Source organism: Sarcophilus harrisii, chromosome X (assembly GCF_902635505.1).
Source record: "Sarcophilus harrisii chromosome X, mSarHar1.11, whole genome shotgun sequence".
Classification (NCBI taxonomy): Eukaryota; Metazoa; Chordata; class Mammalia; order Dasyuromorphia; family Dasyuridae; genus Sarcophilus; species Sarcophilus harrisii.
The window spans coordinates 55,009,412-55,021,814 of NC_045432.1; positions in this window are offsets into that span (position 1 = coordinate 55,009,412).

Genomic DNA, 12,403 nt, shown 5'->3' on the forward strand with positions numbered 1-12,403 from the left:
AACAGTAATATGAAAGAAAATAGATTTAATCCAAAAACCTCACATTTTATACAAAATAAGCTCTGAGTGGATATTTGACTTGGATATAAAAGGTCACAAAATAAACAAATTAGAGAAACGTGAAAAAATGCCTAAGGACATCTACAGATAGAAAAATTCCTGATCAGAAAAGGAGTATAAAGGAACACAGAAGATATAATGGATACTTTTCATTACATAAAATTTAAATGTTTTTTGTACAAACAAATCTAACAAAGCTAAGATTAAAGAGAAACAATTCATTAGAAAAATTTTGAAGGAAGTTTCTCTGACAAAAACCTCATTTTCAAGATATATAAGAAAATGATCCAAATTTATAAGAATAAGATACATTTCCCAGTTGATAAGGTTCAAGGATATAAACAGAAGACAGTTCTCAAGAGAAAAAAATCCAGGCTAACCATAGCCATATTGAAAAAAATCCAAAATGCTCTACATGAGTGCTAACGAGAGAAATATAAATTAAAGCAATTCTGATATTCTACCTAACATTCATTAGAATGTTAAAAATGACAAAAAAGGAAAATTATACATTTTGGAAGGGCTATGAGGAAATAATACACATTGAGACACTGTTGGCAAATCTGGCAGTGGGTCCAAATAACATTCTGAAAAACAATTTGGAAAAAGGAAAAGTACATAAAAATACTTATAGAAGCTTTTTGTGGTGCAAAATCCTGAAAAGTAAGGGAATTCCCTTCAATTAAAGAATGGCTGAATAAGTTGTAGCATATCAATGTGACTGAATATTATTGGATTGTAAGAAATGAAGAAATCAATGATTTCAAAAAGATGGAAAGACTTATCTGAATCTGATGCAGAGTGAAATGACCACAACTAGAAGAAAACTTTGCATTATAACATTAATATTATAGTAATGAATAATTTTGAGGACTTTTTTTTTAATTTAATAGCCTTTTATTTACAGGATATATACATGGGTAACTTTACAGCATTAACAATTGCCAAACCTCTTGTTCCAATTTTTCACCTTTTACCCCGCCACCCCCTCCCCTAGATGACAGGATGACCAGTAGATGTTAAATATATTAAAATATAAATTAGATACACAGTAAGTATACATGACCAAAACGTTATTTTGCTGTACAAAAAGGATCAGACTCTGAAATATTGTACAATTAATTTTGAGGACTTTTAATAAATTGATGAAGAATGAAATGAGTAGAACTGGGAGAAAAATTAATATTATAATAACAACATTATATAAAACATCTTTGAAAGCTTGTAACACATCCATCCATACACACACATTTGCAAATGACCTGAGGAAATTGGCTTATTGTTTTTAAAAATTATCTACATAAGTGAGCTTTATCCCAAATTTATTTTTATTTTAAAATAATATTTAAAAACACACATAAGTCAGAAAAATAAATTTTAGACATAGCTTTTTGAATTTTTAGTTCGACTTCTGACAGTAAGTGGTGTGTTTTAACATATACATACATAGACATATACACATATATGTACTATATATACATATATTTGCATATAGTCATTGAGAGAATTTATTTTGCTCAACTATGCATATTTGTTACAATAAATTAATTTTTTCCTAATGGAGTGGGATGAGATGAAGAAAAAATAGATTTCTGTTCATTTTTAAAAAGATAGATGGGTAGGGAAATTTTACAGATACAAAATGTCAAATGTACTTTCAGATAAGATCCTTGTATCATTAATTTTATTTAATCATTTTACTTTGTTGCAAGAGAAGTAACAAACAACAAGACAAGTGGGAGTAATTTGTAAATATTTGTGATGGAAAAAACAAACACTTAAATAAGATTTTTTGAAACCTATTTTAAGAGAAGAAAGCAACTTTTAAAGACTTAAGAACTATGATCAATGCAATGATAAACTATAGTGCTAATAAACTGAAGATGAAAAATGAGAAAAACAAATGAATTGCTCAAAGTAATACATCCTGTAAGTGACAGAGCCAAATTAAATAGATTAAGAATTCAGGTCTTGTAGTTCCAAAATCCAGTGCTTTTATCATTGTACCACATTGTCTTCAATATAATGACATTATTGGACTGGTTTACTACTCTATCAACAACTTGTTATTGTACTTATTTTTCCCACATCCTCTCCAGTATTTGTCATTTTTGATTGCTGTGAAGAGGTACCTCAAAGTTATGTTAATTTGCTTTTTTTTTGTAATTCTGCTCCTTAACTTGCCTTGCTATTACTTAATCTCCTACCACCTATGGAACCCTCCCTTGTCTTTTTCGCTCACCCTTTGCTTCCCCATCTGCCCATCCCTCCTCCCTTATTGCTTTTTAGATTGTTGAGGTACTATACCCTTCATGGTATACATGTAATGTTACCTATTCAACCCATTCCTGATGTAAGTAGGTTTTCAGAATTACTAGTCCTCCTCCCCCGCTCTGTGTCTATTATTCCTCTGTACCTCATTTATATAATACAATTACTATTTTTACCTTCACTCTTCCCAGATCTTTCTTTTGAACTATCCTATTAAGAAAAATTCAATCTTAAACATATGGCTATATATTTCCAGTGTAAAAAAACAAACAATTTGACTATGTTGAGTTTCTTGAAATTGATCTTTGATATTGGCTCTTACATGTTAACTTTTCTATTAAGTTCAAATTTGGTTGATAGAAAGTCCTGAAAACCTGCAAGTTCATTGAATGTCCATTTTTTCTCATTTAATATTATAGTTTTGCTGGATATGATATGGTTGGCCACAGACCTAATTCTTTTGATTGTCGGTAGATATGATTCCAGGACCTGCAGTCTTTTATTGTGGCTGATGCCAAGTCTTGTACAATTCTAATTGTAGCTACAGAGTATTTGAATTTTTTTTTGTTTCTTGCAAAATTTTCTCTTTGATCTAGGGGTTTTGAAATTTGGCAATAATATTTCTTTCTTTTTTTTTTAAATTTAATAGCCTTTTATTTACAGGATATATACATGGGTAACTTTACAGCATTAACAATTGCCAAACCTCTTGTTCCAATTTTTCACCTCTTACCCCCCCACCCCCTCCCCTAGATGGCAGGATGACCAGGATGTTAAATATATTAAAATATAAATTAGATACACAATAAGTATACCTGACCAAAACATTATTTTGCTGTAGAAAAAGAATCAGACTCTGAAATGGCAATAATATTTCTGTGTATTTTCCACAAAGGATCTTGTTGAGGTGGTGATCGGTGGATTTTGTTTCTATTTCTACTTTCTACCTTATGTTCTATCACTCAAGGACAGTTTTCTTGGATTATTTCTCACATTATTGTGTCAAAATTCTTTTTTTGGTCACAACTTTTAGGCAATCCAATTATTCTTATATTTTCTCTTCTTGATCTGTTCTCTAGATCTGTTGTTTTTCTTTTCACATTCTGTTCAATTTTTTCATCCTTTATAATCTGTTTTGTTATTTCTTGGTCTCTCATAGCTTCACTGACTTCCCCTTGCCCAGTTCTAATGTTCAAAGAGTTATTTTCATCTTTGAGACTGTACCTCTTTTTATAGTTGAGTAACCTTTTTTTTTTCATAATCTTGTTTTTCTTGGATAGTTTTTAGTTAGTTTTTTAATTTTTAGTTTTTCCTCAATGTCTCTCATTTGATTTTTAAATTCTTTTTTAAGTTCTTCTATAAATTCTCTCTGAGCAGGGAACCATTTCACATTACTCTTTGGGGTAGAAGCTTTTTTTTAGTTCAGTGTCAGTTAGTTCTTTCCTTTTTACCAATTCATTTTTTAAAATAAGAGGTTTTATTATTGTAAATACCTCTAATCGTGGGGTGGGAAGATAGTGCCTCAGGCTTCACTTCAGCTCTCTCCTCTTACCTGGAGCTTCATACCAAGAGCTCCTCCCCTCCTACAAATGTCCACAGCCAGCAGTATCCCTGCCGCATTGTCTCTGCACTCACCTGGTGGGCTGGTTCCTTCTCACCCAAGGCAGGTTTCAGTAGCACAGCTGAGTCTGGTGTTTCCAATCAGCTGAAGTTCCCTCAGTCTTTCTGGACTCAGACCCCAACTTCACAAACAGTCCCAGAGGTGAAAGTTTCTGTGATTCCTACTGAGGCTTCAGCCAAACCCAGCTAGTGCTAGGGTTCCCCACTTGCTGTTTCTGTGCTGCTAACCTGGAGGAGTTTGCACTTCCCACAGGTCCACTTCCTGGGACCCTGGTCTTTCTCCAGATCTTGGGTTGTACTTGGAGGACCCCTGTTTTGCCCCAAATCTTCTTGATTTTTCACTAGCCTGTGTTCTCCCTAAAGTGCAAATTTATTCCATTTGTGGGGAAAATCTGAAGAGCTTGAAATTTATCAACCTACTCCACCATCTTCCCAGAATCCTCCCTGCTTTTCTTTAATCAATAGCGATTTGGAGTATTTTTTTCATATAACTATAGATAGCTTCGATTTCTCTTTCTGAAATCTACCTGTTTATATCCTTTGACCAGTTATCATTTGGGAAATGGCTCTTACTTTTATAAATTTGACTCAGTTCCATACTAAGTATATATTTGAGAAATAAGGCTTGTTGTAAAAAACTTTTGATATTACTTCATCATCTATGGTACTTTTATTTATCAGTTCTTTCTCTGGATGTAGATAGCAGTTTTCTTTATAGGTTCTTTGTGGTTGATTTGAATATTTATAATACTCAGAATATTTTAGTTGTTCACAGTTATTCTTTTTTGATCAATTTTGTTACTGTACACAACATTCTCTTGGCTCTGCTCTTTTCACTCTTTATATTTTCATGCAAGTCTTTCCATGTTTTTCAAAAATCAATTTGTTCATCATACAATACAGCACAGGAGTATTTCATCAAAATCATATAGAGCAACTTATTTAGCCATTTCCCAATTGATTGGCATCTCCTGAATTTCTAATTCTTTGCTATCACAAAGAGAGCTGCTATAAATATTTTAGAACATACAGGGTTTTTTCCCTTTTTCTCTGATCATGTTGGGAAACAGACCTAATAGTCATATTGCTGGGTCAAAGGACACAGTTTTATAACTTTTGGGGCATAATTCCAGATTGCTATCCAAATGGTTAGATCAGTTCACAGTTCTACCAACAGTGCATTAATGTCCCAAATTTCCTACATCCCCTCCAACATTTGTCATTTGTCCTTTCTATCATTTTAGCCAATCTGATAGGTATGACATGCCATCTAAAAGTTGTTTTAATTTGCATTTCTCTAACCAATCATAATTTAGAGCATTTTTATATGACCATATATAACTTTGATTTCTTCATCCAAAAACTGTTCATATCCTTTGATCATTTATCAAATGGGGAATGACTCATAAATTTACCAAGTTCTCTTACTATACTTGAGATGTGAGACCTTTATTCAAGAAACTATCCATAAATTTTTCCCAACTTTTGTATCCATATTCATTAGTGAAATTGGTCCATAATTTTCTTTCTCTTTTTGCTATTCCTGTTTTAGGTATTAACATATTTGTTTCATAAAAGGAGTGTGGTAGGACTCCTTTGTTTATTATTCCATATAACTATTATTATATTAATATTATTATATATTCCATATAATTCCATAATTCCATATAAATCCCATAAGGGATTTGGTTGACCTTTAAATGTTCTGTAGAATTCACTTGTATATCCATTTGAACTTGATGCTTTTTTTTTCCTTAGGAAGTTCATTTGCATCTTGTTCAATTTCTTTTCCTTTAATAGGTTTATTTAAATACTCTATTTCCTCTTCTTTTATAGTTTTGTAACTAAACTTCCATTTCTCTTAAATTGTCAAATTTATTGGCATATAATTGAACAAAACAATTGTATTGGCATATAATTGAAGAAAATTATAATTGAACTCCTGATAATTGCTTTGATTTCACCTTCATTAATGGTATATATTTTTTTAATATTAGTGATTTGGTTTTCTTCCTTTTTAAAAATCATGTTAACCAATGGTTGATTGATTTTATTATTTTCCCGGATAAAACCAACTCCTAGTTTTTAAAAAAATAATTCAATGGTTTTCTGATATTCTGTTCCACTAATCTTTTATTTTTTAGAATTTCCAAATTGTTGTTTAATTGTGGATTTAAATTTGTTCTTTTTCTATTTTTTGATCTGAAAAGGATGAATTTAATATTTCTGCTTTTCTGCATTTAACTTTAAAGTTTTTGTGTACTAATATTGTGCCAATTTTTGTAAAGGTACCATTTCAATTTCCATGCAGTTCCCTCTACATAGCTAATGATATCTAGCTTATCTAAGATTCTATTCATCTCCTTGACTTCTTTCTTACTTCTTTTTGCTTATATTTTTCTATTTCTGAAAGGGGAAGGTTCAAATATCCCATCATTACAGTTTTGCTATCTATTTTCATTTGTAATTCCTTTTTCTTTTAAAATTTGAATGCTATAGCATTTGATGTGTATATTATTTTGTTATGCATAGTAGCTTTAACATAATGTAGTTTCCCTGTAGTTTTCTCTTTTAATTAAATGCATTTTAGCTTTAACTTTCTGAGATTGTGATTGTTACCACTGCTTTTTTGCATCAACTGAAGAATAATAAATTCTACTGCAGCTCTTTATTTTTTTCTATGTTTTTCTCTTATTTTGAAATGTGTTTCTTGTCAATAACATATTGTTGGATTCTGGTTTTTAATCCATTCCGCCATTCATTTCAATTTTATGGAGGAGTTCATTCCATTCACATTCAAAGTTATAATTATTATTTATGCATTTTCCTCCATCCTATATTTCGTCACTATCTATCACACGTCTGTCTATCACTATCACATACTATCTATCACATGCTATCTCAAAGTTGTTTTAATTTGCATTTTTTGCGATTTTTATTATATTCCTACTGTGATGTTTAATTTACTTCTGACTACTACCTCTAAGAATCCCTCTCTTATCTTATCCCCTTGCCCTGTTATTTCTTAATTTGCATGCTTTCTAAGGGTCTCTCCCTTATCCTATCTCCTAGCCATCTTATTTCTCTTTAAACTAAGAAAACTTTTATGTTATGTTATTCCTCTCTTTAACTCAGTTCTGATAAGAATAAAATTCTAGAACTACCAGCCTTCTATCCTTCTCTGCTCTCCACTGTAAAAGTTCTTCCATTCTTGCTTCATTTGTATGATACAATTGCTCCATTTTACCTCTCCCTACCCCATTTTATTTTTTAGGATCTTCCCATTATACTTAATTCCACCCAAAGCCTTCTACCAATCTATGCTCTTTCAAACTACCCGAGTAATGATATTCTTTAAAAGCTACACATAGGGGCAGCTAGGTGGTACAGTAGATAGAACACCAGCCGGGAAGTCAGGAGGACCTGAGTTCAAATCTGGCCTCAGACACTTAACATTTCCTAGCTGTGTAACCCTGAGCAAGTCACTTAACCCCAACTGCCTCAGCAAAAGCAAACAACAAAAAAGAGCTACAGATAATATTTCCTCATACAACAAGCAAACAATTTGACCCTATTAAATACCTTATAATTGGCCTTTCATGTTTACCTTGTTTTGTTTCTCCTGATTCTTGTAGGTCAAATATTCTGTTCACTTCTAGTCTTTTCCTCAAGAATACTTGAAAATCCTTTAATCCATTAAATATCCATCTTTCTTTGAAGATTTACATTTAACTTGTAAGTTATTTGTGATGGCAAATCTAGTCTGTTTGATTTTTGGAATATTATATTCCATGCCTTCCAGCTGCTAAATCTTGTGTTATCCTGACTGTAGCTCTACAATATTTATATTGTTTCTTTTTAGATGATTATAGTATTTTCTCAGGAGCTTTGAAACTTAGCCATAATGTTCCTGTGAGTTTTCATCTTGGGAGCTTTTTCGGGTGATGATTATTGTATTTTTCAATTTCTACTTTACCCTCTAGTTCTAAAACTTCGGGACAATTTTCCTTAATTTTTTTGCAATATAGTGTCTAGACTCTTTTTTTTTAAATCGTAATTCTCAGGTAGGCCAATCAATCTTATATTGTTTCTCCTTGATCTGTTTTCTAGATGAGTTGTTTTTATAATGAAATATTTTACATTCTCTTCTATTTTTTTTTACTCTTGATTTTGTTTTATTATTTCTTGGCCACATCATCTCAAAGGCTCATAGATAGTATCTTTTCTCCACTGCACCAGGGTTCCAGGCAGCCCTACCTTAGTGTCTACAAACGACCTTTTTCTGTCTTCCTATGCTCTCCCAGGCTGAAAAAAAATCACTCACTCTGACTTTTTTTGATTAGTTATGCCTCTTAGAATTTGACTGGACACATTTAAAAATTATTTAGAGGAGAATGTTGAGATAGCTTCAAGTTCTGTGGTCTATCCACAGTGCCACCTAGCTACTTAATTGCTTTTTTCCTTGTCTATTGTTATCAGCATTTCTAATTCTGTTAAATAAGAGTAGAAAAAGGAGATATCTTTGCTTCCTTCCTCTTATTTGTTGGAAAAGTTTCTATTGTTTCTTCCTTGCAAATAATGCCAACTTTTGGATTTAAATATGAACTTTTTATTATGTTAAAAATGGTCTTTCTAAACTTTTTAGGGATTTTTTTTTAGCATAAATCAGTTTTCAAAGACTTTTTAAGTATCTCCTGATAGAAATATGATTTTTTGTTATTAATATGATTATGTTAATGGTTTTCTCAAAGATTATATTTTTAAAAGTTTTTTTGGAAATAAGATTGGCCATTGCATTTAATCTAAATTTTTATCTTTTGATATTGTTTTCCTTTACATTATTGTGGCCATTGTGAATTTCGTCTTCTTTGTTCTATTTACTTCTCTCTGTCTCATTTCATACAAGTTTTTCCATGTTTCTCTCTGAATTCTCGAAACAGAGGCCCTAAAGTAAGGAGGCAAATTAGACCTCATAGTTGGATATTACTTATACCCAAGTGTAAAAGGAGGGTGAGATTGGGTAGCATTGCATATGTAACACATATCTCAGGTTCTGATCTTAAGATATACCAGAAAAGTTATTTTTGAGGCGTTATTATGTCTACACCATAACCTACTTTAGTAATCTCCAAATATTCTTGTGTCTATGTTCCTTCAAATATGAGTTAAGATCTCCCAATTTCTGTATTTAAGGTAACAAATGCTTACCTCTTAGAGAAAAACCTTCATTTCACCCTGTGGAAAAGGTGGAAAATGTAAAGAATTCACAGGAGTCCATAAATAGCCACTGACAACACACTGAACTTATTTGCCAGTTGGGCAGTCCTCTTTCATTCTGCTAAATCCTTAGATCTCACACAAGGTCCTATTCAGTCTCTTCAGAATTTATAGTGTCCCCTGGTTTTGACTTTCTTGGAAGGCAAGTTACCCCCTTGGGGCTGCAAATCTGGAAACCATCCTTTCAAACTTGTACTGTCCAAATAACTCATAGGCCTCAGGTGTTGGTAGTATATACTTGTAGACCCAGCTGTGGGGCATCTGAGGCAAGTGCATGGATCGTTTGGAAGTTCTGAGCTGCGGTAGGACTGAAGCCAATCTAATGTCTGCACCAAGTCTGGCATTAGTCTAGTGAGCTGCAAGAAGTGATGGGCCATCAGACTGCCTCAAGAGGGACAGAACTGGCCAGGTCACAAAAACAGAGCATAGCAAAGCTCCCTTGCTTGATCAGCCGTGGAATCATTTCCAGTCTGGGCAAGACAGGGAGACTAACACTCAAAAAAAAGGAGGGGGTGAGTGGGAGAGAGTGTTCTCTTTTGAGGAATGGTTCATTGTCTGATTTCTTAGTCTACCTTGGATTTATGGTTTTGTCAGGTATGTTTGAGGTACTTTCCTACTCAAGTTTCTTATTCTAGCTGCATTGCTTTTCTCAGGCCACAAATTTCCAATCATTTATTTAAGTGACTAAAAGATGCAAAGGGCACAATGGTCTGCTGCTTATTTTTTGTTGACTATAATGAAATATTTTATTTGGTATAGTAAAACTCCACCTCAAAACTCTCCTTCAACAAAGTGGCTCCCATGCACACATCAAAATCATTTAAGATTCCTTGAAGGATATAATAGAGATAAATGTATTTGATGATCTCCTGATTACTGGTGAAATTGCGGAGCTTCCTGTCCATGGAGAAAAACAAAAGACTCTGCCTTCAAGGACTTTCTACTGGAGGGGTGAACATGTACACGTGCATAAATATTATATATACTATATATGTTTATATGAATACATTTATATATGTATATATGCATTTATATGCCTTATAAATTCATTTATCATATGTATTTAAAGTTAGTAAAAGCTAACTTTTAGACAGAGGCAATAGCAGCTTTAGGAGACATGGAAAATCATCATGTAGGGATGGTGCAAGATAAACTTTAAAGGAAACTAGGGATTCTATAAGATAGAGAAGAGGGAGTACATTCCATACCGAGGTATAGCTTATGTGAAGAAATGAATATCTACAATGCAATGTTGTGTATGGGATTAGGGTTAGGGCAAGAAAGCCAAATTGATCAAACCATAGAGTATAAGAAGAAGAGTAAACTATAAACCTAGAAAGGTTTGTTCAAGCCAGGTTTTGTGGGACTTATGTCAAACAGGAAAACTTGGACTTGATCATACAAGGAATAAGGATCCCAAAATGCTTCTTGAATAGGAGAATGACCACTTTGGCAGGTGGGTGAGGAAGGCTAAGAGAGGGGGGAAAGCTTAAGCCAAGCAAATTAGAAGGCCATTTCAGTAATCCAGGAACGAATTAAGAGGAGATGATTTGAGAGACATTATGATGGCAGAATTGAGTCATTTTAGCAAGTGGATCTGTAAAGTTGGGGGAAATAAATAATTGAGATTGACTCTGTAGTTGCGAACCTGCATAACTGGTAGGATGCTGGTGCTGTCTTCAAAGATTTGAAGAGTTGACATTTGCAAGAGAGATCCAACTTTTTCTTCTTGGTTAGAATTTACTCTGTTCAGCACTGGGAAATGAATGTAAACTGTTTGCATTTTTGTTTTTCTTCCCGGGTTATTTCTACCTTCTGAATCCAATTCTCCCTGTGCAACACGAGAACTGTTGGGTTCTGCACACATATATTGTATCTAGGATATACTGTGACATATTTAACATGTATAGGACTGCTTGCCATCTGGGGGAGGGGGTGGAGAGAGGGAGGGGAAAAATTGGAACAGAAGTGAGTGCAAGGGATAATGTTGTAAAAAATTACCCAGGCATGGGTTCTGTCAATAAAAAGTTATTTTAAAAAAATAATAAAAAAAAAAGAATTTACTCTGTTCAGGTATAGATTGGATTAAGTGAACTCTGAGGTCTTTCCAACTGAATTTATTCGAGTTTTGACATACGTTTCTAAAAACCAAGGCAATAAAAACTAATATGCAGCTTGAAGAGAGATGCAAAGGGGGACACAGACTTAATTATTATTTTGTTAAAGTTTCTATTATTTTTGAAATGTCCATAATTTAGATTTTCTGTTTTTACCTGAAGTTCAATTCCATATGGTTAGTATTTATTGAGTTTAAGTTTATAAGAAAATTGGTTTTTTTTAATCTAGAGATTATCATGTTTTAGGGTTTTATTCTCAGAAAGTATCTTGCTCTTCTCCATCTTTCTTGCTAACAGACCGTTTCATGCATGGCTGGCACATTTTCAGAGCTCTCGGAGAGAGGATCCATAGGAGTCTCTCCTATCCTGTTCCAAATGAAGATGGGTCATTGTGGAGTGGTTGAGGTAAGGCATGTGAAGGCAAAACTCATCCATTTGTGTCTGTCTGATGAGACTAGCCTGGACTAGAAAAACAACAGGAGTTTTAACATTGCGACAATGGAGTCAGCTGGGGAAAATGAAATAGTCTAATTAGCTGGCTGCTTGATAGCTCTTCATTTTAAACTAAGTGCTTTCCTCTCAAAACCCATGGGAGCGCAACACAAATAGTATTATCCACATTTTATGGATGAAAAAACTGAAGGGCAGAGCAGTGAGGTGTGTTGGTCTTTTAGGTAACATGGTAGAGGTGTGCTGAAAGCAGGGACTGGGAATGGCTGTGAAGTGAAAGGGAGAAGAGAACTAGGGAAATTTGTGCAATTCATCGGCTCTTCTCTAATCTTAAAATACCAAAGAAATTAGAAGTGTGACTGCAGTTTTAAATCTTTTGTAAATCAGCATCATAAGGAAATCAACAACCAATCAACAAATATTTATTAAGCACCTACTGCGTGCCAGGCACTGGGGATACAAATACAATGAACAAAACATTCCTTACTCACAAGAAGCAACAGCTTAGGTGCTTTTGAGGACTAGAGCTGTGCAGATGAAGGAACTGGAACCAATGTGAACAATCATACAAGAATTCCACTTGTTCATCTACCAGCCTAAATCCACCA